This window comes from Micrasema longulum, unplaced genomic scaffold (genome assembly GCF_059751315.1).
Source record: "Micrasema longulum isolate JH-2025_06_02 unplaced genomic scaffold, ASM5975131v1 h1tg000115l, whole genome shotgun sequence".
In the NCBI taxonomy this organism is placed as follows: Eukaryota; Metazoa; Arthropoda; class Insecta; order Trichoptera; family Brachycentridae; genus Micrasema; species Micrasema longulum.
In genome coordinates, this window is record NW_028277321.1 from 220,870 (window position 1) to 234,268 (window position 13,399).

Here is a 13,399-nt window from a genome sequence, read left to right on the forward strand (position 1 = left end):
TATCGTTGATGAAATAATTTGCTCGCGATTGGTCCGATGTTCTCCCGACGGCTCAGCTAGAGCAACTGACTCACAATCCACCTCATGGTTTAATTTAATAGTTGTAATCATAAAAATAATGATTTTCCTGCAATTTGGGCTTGTAATGAACATAATTGCAGTAGTTATGGACAATTTGAATCTTATAATCACACCGATTACGCAACCCGGCGTAGATTCCAAACTTGACTAACCGTTCATAGATTCGCTTTTTAATGGTAAAAACGTGTTTGTTCCAATAAATAAGTTTAATCTCCCAATACAACCGCTGTCCCATATCACCGTTGGAGCATATGGAGTCCTCAAACAGCCTCCAGACCTCTGACAACAATGAGGAATGGGCAATTATCATGGATTTTTTTTTTAAATTAAGAAATTAATCTAAAAAATCACAAGCCGATCGGTACTATTCTTATTTAAACCTGACAAGAAATAAGGGAGATATAAAGAATTAAATTCTAGTCATTTTAATGGTGCCAAAACAAATAATTCGTGACGTCATCAAGTATGACGTCTTCGGATATTTTGTGACGTCATCGGATTGTTTTCATCAATGTCTATGGATTTTATAGTATTGTAGATAGCTTTATTTTTCTATGTGTCGTTTGTTTACATTTTCGGCGTCCTGTCACTTATCAAACGCTACGAGTTGTGATTTATAATTTTCATGATAATTTGATAATGAAATTTATCATTTTCATAATAAATTAATAATTAGAAGAGCTTGAAAACCATAAAATAATAAAAGAAATTCGAGATGTAAGATGTAATCCGTTTTCACTTTTGTTTGTCAGTGCCTGGAACTGGAGTGTGGAGTGGGTAAGGGGGGGGGGCTCTAGATAATATGCATAGACAACCCTCTTTATATTTTTATCTGTGGCCTGTGGCATTACCAACATTAAAATGAATGCATTACTCGTGAACTTCTGTGACAAAATTTAATACCAACTTGAGAAACGATCGTTTTCGAAAGACCTTATTTTCGAATCGAAAATAATGAATGAAAATATTCATTATAAGGGTTTATGTAAACACTAGTAGAATCTTTAAAAAATATTTTATTTGTAGAGTAGGTTAAATCCGATATTCCTTCTGAGTGATATACTCTATACAGTGGTTAAAAAAATAATAAAACTGAGTCAAATTTTATATACAGTCGAACTCGGTTATAAAGATCGCGGAAATAGCGAGATCTCGGATGCAACGAGGAAACATTAGTTACATTTTAGTTCTTGGTTTTCTCCATACAATTATTCACTGTTATAACGAGCTGCTTCTCGGACATACCGAACAAAAATATTGTCAACAATATTCAATTGTTAAAAACATCATTCAGAAATAAAAACCTAAGTGATAAAATCCAAACGGTCGGCTAACGTAAAGGATAAATACCGCCGTGCGTTGGAATCGGATTAAGTTTATGATAGCTTTGCAAGTGTCTAGGTACCCAATTGGATTTTTCGCCGACAATATTGAAAACTGAACACACGTGGTTTTTAAAAAACCCAAGCTTTGTGAACTTAGTAAGCGCCGGTTCGGCACATTGCTACAATTTACAGCTGCTTTTGTAGTTTATGAATGACACGCTTGTTTTGGGGGTTTTTACGAGGATTTTAGATTTTTTAATGTTCTATGCTTATTTTAATACAAAATACACAAGTGGGTGATGTCAAATGTCTGCATTCGAAAACAATATCACGGACACAACAAAATATAGAAAGTCGATCGTACTAATGTCGATGGCGCATTGCTCCAATGGTTTTGTACCCGAAGAAACGCAGGATTTTCCATCAATGTACCATATATCGATCGTCTATATGTATCTACCAATCGACTATAAAGCCGGCTCCTTTAACGTCTCGATACATAAACCCGGAAAGATAGTAAAACAGATGGAAAAATATAATAACTAAATATTTTTTTTAGAGCGGTAGCTTTCTAACGCTTAAATACTCTTATTTGTTAATAGGGCAGAACCTAGCGACATTATTTTCACATCTAGGCGTTCGTTTTATTAAAGTGACAGTTATGTCGGAATTTAATTCGACTTCATATTTAATGTGGAAAGTGATATTAGAGCGATTGGCCTGACGAACTGGAGAATAGCCGCGGGGTGCAGGGAGGAATGGAGACAAATTCTGGAGGAGGCCAGGGCCCACAACGGGCTGTAGCGCCACTGATGATGATGATTGACAATAAAAAACATCCTCGTGAAAGCTTTCACCTCCTTGCGACGAGGCAACAAATTTTCTGTATGTTGTCAAATCGAAAAAACTCCAGCGTATAAAAATACAATAAATTACGGTCGTCCAGCTAAGTTGCGTTTAGTACGGGGCCAATTATGTCGGAGCAATCTCTTCTCTTGACGATGCCCGCGGGCGAAACCCGAAACACGCCTAAAAAACACACAATGTTTGAATCTGAATCCTCGGCTTCCGCCGCATTAAATGCCTTATAATCGCGGGTTATAATTTCCAAACGAATTAACAATACGAACTAATTAATTGTGCTTTGTTACATTTGTACGCTCACTGTGTTCATCCGCGCCACACACGTCTTCCCTGGCATATATTCCTAGCTTCTTCCACATTCATACATCTTACGTAGAACTAATATTGACTCCATATATATGTTCGGCATGCTAAATGGTATAATCGATGTGCCATCATTACTGAGACATGTAAAATTTTATATTATGACTCGTAGGTTGAGAAACAATGAAGTACTGTTCATCGATCAGCAAAGAATAAACTATGGCCTTAATTCTCCAATGACCCGTCTTTGTCGTATTTATTTATTTTATTTATTTATTTATATACGGCATTTCTGCCATTTACATATATGTGGTATAAAGAGTGCTTAGAAATAAAAAAAATAAAAAAAAAAGGATCGAGTGTGAAATATTAATAAATCGTACTGTACACATTATTAATTACTTGAAATACATACATATTTTAAAGAAATTATACAATAACAAAATACATTAATCAATCAAATTATAACTATTCCAACCCAATCTTCTGAAGATGATTTGCTCTTTTTGATAAAAATATGTTGGTCACTTTATTTTTTAAGTTAGGCAGAGATAAACTAAATATATCAAAATGTGATGCATATTCATTCCCGGTATTCTGTAATCTAACAATAGGTGAGTTATATTGAGCTACCGTTCGACAATTTTGACAATAAAATATTGTAGATGTTCTGCTTAATCTAGGTGGTACATAGAATGAAATCAATTCCAGTAGATCAGGGGTATCAAACATTGGTTTTATTATTTTATATAAAGTCATAAGATCGGTCGATGTTCTTCGTTCTTGCAATTTAGTTAATTTAAGAGAGTCTAAAATTTTGTTATAATTTAATTGATTAGTAGAAAAACCCATCTTAAAATTAATATATCTAAGAAATTTATTCTGAATTCTCTCAATAGAATCTGAGAAAGTGATTTGATAAGGTGACCATATTGGAGAATTATAATCTAGTGTTAACTAAAGACAAGATCATCTGGACTTCTTTGGTTTAAGTTTACAGCGGTTTAAACGAGCACTAAATAAATAGCCCAGATCTTGTCTCGATGTCCCTTATGTTTGTCAATGCTTCTTTTCTTATTTTTAAATGTTTTAAACTATTCTTTTATTGTAATATTTAAACCCTATAAATTATATACATGGACAATGTCCGTTAATAAATAAATAAATCTTGTCATACATGCCCTTCGGTTCTGTCTGCTTTTGACACGACCATACTTAAGATTTTGATTCATCTGATCATGCCACGTCTTCCTCGGTCGTCCTCGTCTCACATTACCGTTCATTTTAGCCATATATACTTGTTTTACCATTATTTCGTCGTCCCTTTCATCATTTGTAACCCTGTCATACATTGTTTTCCCACACATTCGTCTAAGAGATCGCATTTCGACCGCGTTCACTCGGCTTTCATCCTTCCTCTACCAGTTTCATGTTTCATTTCCATACATCAGTGTTGGGACTGACTATTAAACTAGTTGACATATTTTATTATATAAATAAAACACGAGTGATACTTTAATCCACAAATTTGGAATATCCAGTGACCGGTTTCATCGCTTTCGCGACATCTTCGAGACGGTCACTGGATATTCCAAATTTGTGGATTAAAGTATCACTCGTGTTTTATTTATATAATAAATTACAATGAACTTCCATCAAGAATTTTCACTTACAAACTTAAATGTTTTAGTTGACATATTACAACAGAGATGAAGAACACACTATAGAAAATAATGACAGATTGACTGGTTTAAGTGGCCACTTTACACACTGTGTAACATTCACCATTCTGTCACATTTGAACATCTGTATTCCTTCAATTCTTTCATGTGTTGTTGTTTGTGAAGTTAAATAGCTGAAACCTTTATTTATGCGGGTGAGATTTATCTGCTTAAATTATTTCACCTGCAAACTTGTTCTAATTTAACAATATTTTGAGTTTGTCCAAATTTTTGAAGACAAAGACTGGATTCAATTCCACCTACCTAAATAATAGCGTAATTCAAAACCGTCTCTAAATCTTGCAAAAACAGATTTCAATTATACTTCTTGACACCGCAAACTTAGAATATGTGGCAAAAGTATGTACGATAGACGCACAAATGTTGAGATCCGTTATGTAAACACTATTTATTTTTTATTTTATTTATTCATATTTTTCGCTTACAAACTATAAATTAATAATAAAAATAATGTGACCTCACTGGGGTTTCCCGTGCCGAGGACACTTAACAATTTAGTCTTTTTTAATTACATTTGAGAATAAACAAAGAAGACTCACTTAAAAAAACAAACATAATTAACAAATATTCAGACAGTTTTAAAAACAAGGTATTTACATACATCTATATTATTTATATTACAAAACACACAATGAAAACAACAAAGACCTAACATAAGCCATACAGTTGTGGAGCAGTTGATTCAGCATTGGTATGGGCGAATGAGACAATCCATTTTACTTCTACCTAGCTCCACTATCCATTTTTTTTTTGCCTTTTTAAACATTTTCTCATTACTAATTGCTTTAATAGATAGTGGAAGTAGGTTATAGATTTTAATTGAATAATACTCAAAATCCCTTTGTCTGAAAGTGGTATTAGTTTGTATTTGTTTAAGTTGTTTATGTGTTGAGGATCTAGTGATTATATTATTTGTATGTGATGTATTGTGGGGGTTATGTCTTTCATTTGAGTAAGAGTAGTGTTTGAATCTATAAGTGAGTATTGTTTTAGCGTATAATTGTTTTGGTGTCATAAGTTGTGATTTATGGAATATTTCTTCAGTAGATGTCTGTATCGGGACTCTGAGTATTATTTTAATGATGGATTTTTGTGCAACCAATACACTATTTAAAACTGCGTCACTCGCACCACCCCAACCGATTATACCGTACTCCAAAATTGATTGGCACAATGCAAAATAAATCTTTAAAAGTTCCTGTACATTAATTATATTTCGAATGTAAATGTAAAGCTGAGATAAGCATTATCGACAAAATCAAGAAAGGAGCTCTGCGCTGGTTTGGACATGTAGAGCGAATGGACAGCGAAATAACGGCTAAGAATATTTACAATGCAAATGTTGATGGATGCAGAAATGGAAGACCGAGTAAAACGTGGCATGACCAAATCCAACAAATACTTGGAGATGGACATTAAAATGGGCAAAGTGTTTTATTTTTTTAGACATCAAAGTGAAAGGGGTCTAAAAAGTTGCATTTTGGATCACATTGAACGTAAAAATTATTTAAAAAAATATTCCATACTACTTTTCGCCCTCAACCGAGGTTCGAAGTTTATCACAGTCTGAACATTTTGTTAATAATCTATAGTGATAAAAAAAAATTGTTCGTTAAGATACAACTTAATCGCTTTAAAAATTCGAACACGTTTTAAAACTACCGAAATGCAAAAATTTTACACTCCGCGGAACTGATTCCGTTGAGCGCCTGGCTAATATTGACGAAAACAATGGCTCATTAAAACAATGCTACCTATTTATTACAAAACAAATTGCGTAATTGGGCTCACGCCCTTAGATACTTATTTAATAAGGTTTAATTTAATGCACATTATAAAAATTTAATTGGACTGATTTTATCACTTAAATACGAAATGACAGCCGGTTTAGCGCAAAAAATTGACTTTACCAAAAGTAGTATCGAATATTTTTTTTGATATTTTTTGCATTCCGAGAATTCCAAAAGGCTACTTTTAGACCCGTTTCATTTCAAAATTCGTAAAAAACTATTATTCGCCTACCTTGATGGACATGTCAAAAGTCGGAATAATTGGCGCGCGTGCATGAGAAGATGTTTGAATGTAGAGGAAGCGAAATCTGTATGCAATGAACGAAAGTAAGTCAAAAGTGATGGTATTTGAAAGGGGAAGTGAGGTTACTGACTGCATAATAAATGTAAACAACTAATGTCTTGAACAAGTAGAATAATTTGTGTATCTGAAAGGCTTATTTTCAAACGATGGAAGAGTATAAAAAGATGTTGAAAGGGGAGTGAATGCGGGCAACAAAATGCACGGCGCACTAAGCACAGTAATTGCTAATAAAAATATGTCAATCGAAGTTAAACTGGCGGTGCACAATGGAGTTTTAGCCGCAACACTTATGTATAAAATTGAAACATGGAACTGGCAGAGGAAGGATGAATGCGACCTCTTTGACGAATGTGTGGGAAATAAATGAATGACAGGGTTACGAATGACGAAATTAGGCGAGAGTGTAAATCTGAGTCAGGTACAATTGATAAGATTAAGGAAGGGTCTCCGAGATGGTTCGGTAACGTGAGACGAGGATGACAAAGGAAGACGTGGCATATTCGGATATTCCAGAATTTTAAGTCTGGTCATGTCAAAAGCAGGCAGAACCGAGGGGCATATATGACAAGATGTATGAATGTGGAAGAAGCCCAAGAAGAAGTCCCTTTTCTCTGCCTGCCGTTACGGGGAAATAGCGTGATTGGTTGTTGGTTACGCCTCACGCCACATTAACTCTATGGGCACACATCTATGTATATATAGCACATTTGCTAGGATGAGGCGTTCGGATTTGTTTGCTACCTACGAGGTCCTGGTAAAATGTTGCATTTGCCTACCGTGGGTACCTATATTGTCCCGGCGCCATAATAACAACTGAACTGATTGTGTGTAGATGTGATTTTTATACTCTCACCGCGATCGCAAATAATCCGCGAACCAGCATTCGAGCGTGCCTCTGCAAACGGGCAAATGGCGCGATCAGTTATAGTTTTTCAAATGGTCATTTTAACACCGGAATCGGAAAATAAAAGAGTATTTGTACATCTTGAAAGTCCGGTGGAGAAATGAAGGCTGAGTTAGAAGCGTCTGTTTGTATTACGTCAGAGGTACGAAGGGGCGGTTTTGAATAGAACCCGTTAGATCGGACGAACAAGAATGTTACCCAATAAATCTTGCAATATCTCAAGTGTACATCTCCCCATCAGCCATCACGACAAGACAGTAGCCAGTAGCTAGAAGGATAACACCGCCGCCGCCGCCGCCGACCCAAAATATTATAATCACAAAACGAAAATTATAATAATTTTTCTGTGATGGAATTGGCCGCGGTTTACAAACCCCGTTGGATTTTAAACGCGGGTAATCAATAGACGCGGTAAAAAATGTAACTGCCGTTTTAAAACAGTAACCCATAGACTCACTCGTCTTTATGGGCCTATCACACACTCGACGAGCGGCATGGGAAGTGGCGAGGAAAGGAGGCAGAGACGTAGTGTGGCAACTTTACTCGTCATGCTCCTCGTCGTGCCATCGCTCCCTATTTTGTCGGTTTTTTGAGCGCCAGTCAAAGGACAGGCAATATGAGCGCGAGTGGCTGGCCACATAATCGCGCGGTTGCAGTCTCGCAGTACGCATAGAGCGCTCACACAAGACGCACGCGTCATTTTTGAATGATGTATGTTTCTTTGAATGACATTTTAAAATTTATTTTCCATTTTTATTTATTTGTTTTTTTTTTACAATATACATAAGAGGTAAAACAGAGTATTAAAAAAATAAAGGATAATTACTTAGCAATGAAATACATATAATAACAGTAAAAATAGTAAACAAAAATCCCACAAAGCCATTGCCTGTTCGTGGGTATACAAGAAGTGTTTATGAATTTTTGCTCCTATAATAAATAGACAGGTATCATATTTTTGTGTATTATAAGAGAGAGAAAAGAAAATATTCTGTAAAAGATTATAAGGTACTTTTTTATTTAAACTAGCTGTACTAAAAATGCATAGCGCGCACGCTGTCACTGTTTCATCGTCCATTGTATAGAAAGACAAATGACAAGTGCGATTAATTGCGCGAGTACGGCAGTGTGTGGGCGGAGAGGGCAACATCGGGCGAGAGGGCGGCAGCGCGAGGAGCATGAGCATGAGCAGCGCAAGGAGCATAGTGTGGCGGGGCTATCAGAATCGTTTGCGAGTTCCGTAATTCGACGAGTGACATAATTCTTGAACCACCCATACGAATGCAGTCGATTGAAAACCAATCGACTTTATCTCGAGTGCCCAAAGCACTCGACATTGCCAATGGAATGCGACATCGTAATTTCAGCTGTCAAACTTCCTTCTTAAAAAGCTCGGCATTTATGTTTGAATGACGAGTATGTATTTTTGTTGTGTTCAACTTAAAATTTACAACACTGATTAATATTATAATGATGACGTATCAACAAATGTGCAACAAATACAACTGTACTTATTTTTTTATGCATAAACAAATGTAGTTTCACTTGAAACATGATTTTAAAATTATTTTATCGCTCGTCGTATTTGAGATATACTCGGATATTAAAAAATATTTTTAAAATCCATTAAATGCATTTTTAATATTTGTAATAACATGCAGAAGTGTGATATCTCAAACGCAAATAATAATTATAAATGTTTAAGTGTCTCAGTAAAACATTTTCTTATATTTTTTCATAATATTCCATACAAAATATAATTTTAAAAATTTTTGGTGATGTGTTTTTTCCTAATACTATAACATAAAACATTACTTTCGATGTCAAAAAACATGGTAAGCTGCAAATAATCGATTATAAGGAGCATTCGCCCCTGGTCGGTAGTATATCTTTATAACCGCTAGAGGGAATTTATCTTTAACTATACCGTCGAGGTGAAGGTATGATGTCTTTATCTTCCCATCATAATCGAGGCCCTGGACTGGTACCTGAAGCGTAAGACTGGTCATCTTACCCTGCACTTACAGTGCCCTATGCACCATTAGGTGCGGAAAGGGAGTGATGATGAAAATACTTTCTTAATTATTATTTTTTAATGTTTTTTATTAATAACACATGTATAAAATCGAAATCACAACCTAGAACCAAGTAACTTTTTCCCTAATCGAAAACCTCACCGCACGCCCTGATACAAATGTTTAACAACATTCATGTAAAAATTCAGTCAATCTTTTTGATACAAAAGTAGTTTAACCGCCGCATTTGAGTAGCGTTTGTAACGCCTCAGCTTTTGGGTCTAATTTATAGTTAGTCTTCACGGCACACGTGACCGGCATCTCAAGATGGCCGCCGATCGACGGTCACCTTAAGTGTTTGGAATCTTTTCTAATGAACAATTTTACTTCCACTGCAACTACTCTATTTGTAGGTCGGCGGAAATTTAAAATGCTGTAAGGGGCTAACGTGTAACAATCTCCCACTTGACTCTTTAAAGCCTTTCGTAAATAATTCCTTTGCGCGCGGCGATGTGACATCGTGTTACCACAAGCTAAAGGCGGAATACTCCAAGGATAATTGAACATAGAATAGGGTATTGTCACTCGAGAGGAATATCGGATTTAACCTACCCCACAAATAAAAGATCTTTTAAAGATTCTCCTTGTGTTTAAACCCTAATAATGAGTATGTTCATTCATTATTTTCGTTTAAAAAAATAAGATCTTTCGAAAACGATCGTTTCGTAAGTTGGTAATAAATTTTGTCACAGAAGTTCACGAGTAATGCATTCATTTTAATGTTGGTAATGCCACAGGTCACAGATAGAAATATAAGGAGAGTTGTCTATGCATATTATCTTAAGCCCCCCCCCTTACCCACTCCACACTCCAGTTCAAGACTCTTACAGATGAATGTAAAAACGGATTACATCTTACATCTCGAATTTCTTTTATGGTTTTCAACCTCTTCTTAATATTAATTTATTACGATAACGATAAATTGAATTATGAATTTACCATGAAAATTATAAATCACCACTCGTAATGTTTGATAAGTGACAGGACGCCGCAAATGCAAACAAACCACACATTAAAAAGGAAGCTATCTACAATACTCTATAAAATCCATAGACATTGATGAAAAAAAATCCGATGACGTCACAAAACATTCGAAGACGTCATACTTGATGACGTCACAGATTGTTTATTTTTGGCACCATTCTAATTACTAGAATTGAATGCTTTATATCTCTCTTATTTCTTTACAGATTTTAATAAGAATAGTACCAATTGGCTTGTGATTTTTTAGATTAATTTATTAGCTAATAAAAAAAATCCATAGTAATTGCCTGTTGTAATATAGGTACTAGTATTTTGATTGTACTGCGTATTTTACTGGGTTTTAAATATGTTTTTTACTACGTCTTTTACTATGTTTCTAATATGTATTTTGTTTGTACTACGTACATTACTGGGTTTTAAATGTTTTTTACTACGTCTTTTACTATGTTTCTTACTGTGTATTTTGATTGTACTACGTCTTTTACTATGTATTTTGATTGTACTGCGTATTTTACTGGGTTTTAAATGTTTTTTACTGCGTCTTTTACTATGTTTCTTACTGTGTATTTTGATTGTACTACGTCTTTTACTATGTTTCTTACTATGTATTTTGATTGTACTACGTATTTTACTGGGTTTTAAATATGTTTTTTACTCGGTCTTTTACTATGTATTTTGTTTGTACTACGTATTTTACTGGGTTTTCAATATGTGTTTTACTTCGTTTTTTACTATGTTTCTTACTATGTATTTTGTTTGTACTACATATTTTACTGGGATTTAAATATGTTTTTTACTACGTCTTTTACTTTGCTTCGTACTATGTATTTTGTTTGTACTACGTTTTTTAATGGGTTTTAAATATGTTTTTTACTATGTTTTTCACTAAATTCTCACTATGTCAACAACCTTTATTATTGTTTCTATATACTGATTATAGTTACATATTTTTTTTATAACCCTAGATCAATCTAGTCAAAGCAACTTTGTATAAATGTATAATTTTATATATATAATATGATAATAATTAAAATGTATAATTAACGGTTATTTCCCTAAAATAAATAACCAAAACACAATTAAAATAAATATCAGTTTATTAATAGCTTTAATTATAGATTTATAATGATTTTTATACATTCAATCAAATGACAATTCCATTCATATTAACAAATAATGTCCTATCTTAAAAATTATAATTTTAAATGAAAAAAGTAGCTTTTTAATATCACTAATAAAATAACATATTACAACAGTGACGGAGAACATTTTTGAAGAGGAAATATGGAAATTCGGGCATTAACAGAACTTTCGACCCTTGTGCATATTCATCATCATTCCCTTACGCAGCTGATGGTGCATAGGGCACTGCGTTGGTACGCCGATCGCAGCGCATATTAATAATTTTGCCATATGACAGTAAGATGATCAGTCTTACGCTTCAGGTGAGTCCAGGGGACTATGAAATATTTGAGAGTATTTTTTTTTTAAATTAACATTTTATGTCCACGTGTCGGGAATCGAACCCGAGACCTCTTGCATTGTAGGCAAACGCGCTGACCGCTACACCACGAGGACCTTTTACACCATGTTCAAGATTTATTTTTTCCCGAACAAACGGCAATGGTAACGTTTTGGGCAGTTTTGTTTGCGTCCGGTCGGATGAAGAATACAGTTCTGTGTGTGAAATTGAACCGGAATTTTGTACGAGCGTTTTCAACTGATGGCAACTCTCAGGAAAAAAATCAGTAAATAGAAGTCCGTCTCGTAGTGTAAAGGCCGCACTACAATATTGTAGAGGTACCACTACACTATTGTTGAGGTCGCTCTACAATATTGTAGAGGTCACACTACAATATTTTAGTGGTTGCAGAACACGATTGTAGAGGTTGCACTAAACTATTGTAGTGGTCGCACTTCACTATTGTAGAGGTCGAACAACAATATTGTAGAGGTCTCACTACAATATTTTAGTGGTTGCAGAACACGATTGTAGAGGTTGCACTAAACTATTGTAGTGGTCGCACTACACTATTGTAGAGGTAGGACAACAATATTGTAGTGGTTGCATTACACTATTGTAGAGGTCGCACTACACTATTGTAGAGGTCGCACTATACTATTGTAGAGGTCACACTACAATATTGTAGTGGTCGCATTTTTGTAGTGGGCGCACAACACTTTTGTAGTGGTAACACTACACTATTGTAGTGGTTGCATTACACTATTGTAGAGGTCGCACTACACTATTGTAGAGGTCGCACTATACTATTGTAGAAGTCACACTACAATATTGTAGTAGTCGCACTACAATATTGTAGTGGTCGCACTAAACTATTGTAGAGGTTGCACTAAACTATTGTAGTGGTCGCACTACACTATTGTAGAGGTAGCACAACTATATTGTAGTGGTTGCATTACACTATTGTAGTGGTTGCATTACACTATTGTAGAGGTCGCACAACACTATTGTAGAGGTCGCACTATACTATTGTAGAGGTCACACTACAATATTGTAGTGGTCGCACTACAATATTGTAGTGGTCGCACTAAACTATTGTAGTGGTCGCACAACACTTTTGTAGTGGTAGCACTACACTATTGTAGAGGTCGCACAACACTATTATGGAGGTTGCACCTACCCTAAGAGGCAGACCTATCTCATTTCAAGTAGAAAACACTCGACAAGGGTTTGATTACATTTTACACACAGAGCTGTATTTTTAATATGTGTTGTGATAAATAGTCATACATATGTTCCGATAACCCATAGCAACACAAAGCCGGCTAAGGTCAATTTGTCACTAACACAAAGCCGGCGATTTGCCGGTTTGTCTTTGAAGTGATTTTTTTACATTAAAAAAGAATGACAATTACTTTATTCATAAAAATGACATAAATAAGTATATTTCAGTAAATGATTTTATAATAAAATCCAATAATCACAATTTATTTCACATTATTTATTACAAAATATTAATTTTGTCTTAATGTTATTGTAATAAAAAAATGTGTCAAAATTAAACA

At 34.7% G+C, this 13,399-nt stretch overlaps 1 long non-coding RNA gene and 1 other non-coding gene across 2 annotated transcripts; one reads left to right on the plus strand and one right to left on the minus strand.

The window, feature by feature from the left end:
* Positions 1 to 11,875: 11,875 nt before the first annotated feature.
* Positions 11,876 to 11,950, minus strand: TRNAC-ACA (transfer RNA cysteine (anticodon ACA)). Its single transcript has one exon. It is a non-coding gene; the product is annotated as a tRNA-Cys (tRNA).
* An 833-nt stretch (positions 11,951 to 12,783) lies between these two features.
* On the plus strand, positions 12,784 to 13,211 carry LOC148284488 (uncharacterized). Its single transcript, XR_015824727.1, has 2 exons — positions 12,784 to 12,893; positions 12,982 to 13,211. It is a non-coding gene; the product is annotated as an uncharacterized LOC148284488 (long non-coding RNA).
* The last annotated feature ends 188 nt before the right edge of the window (positions 13,212 to 13,399 follow it).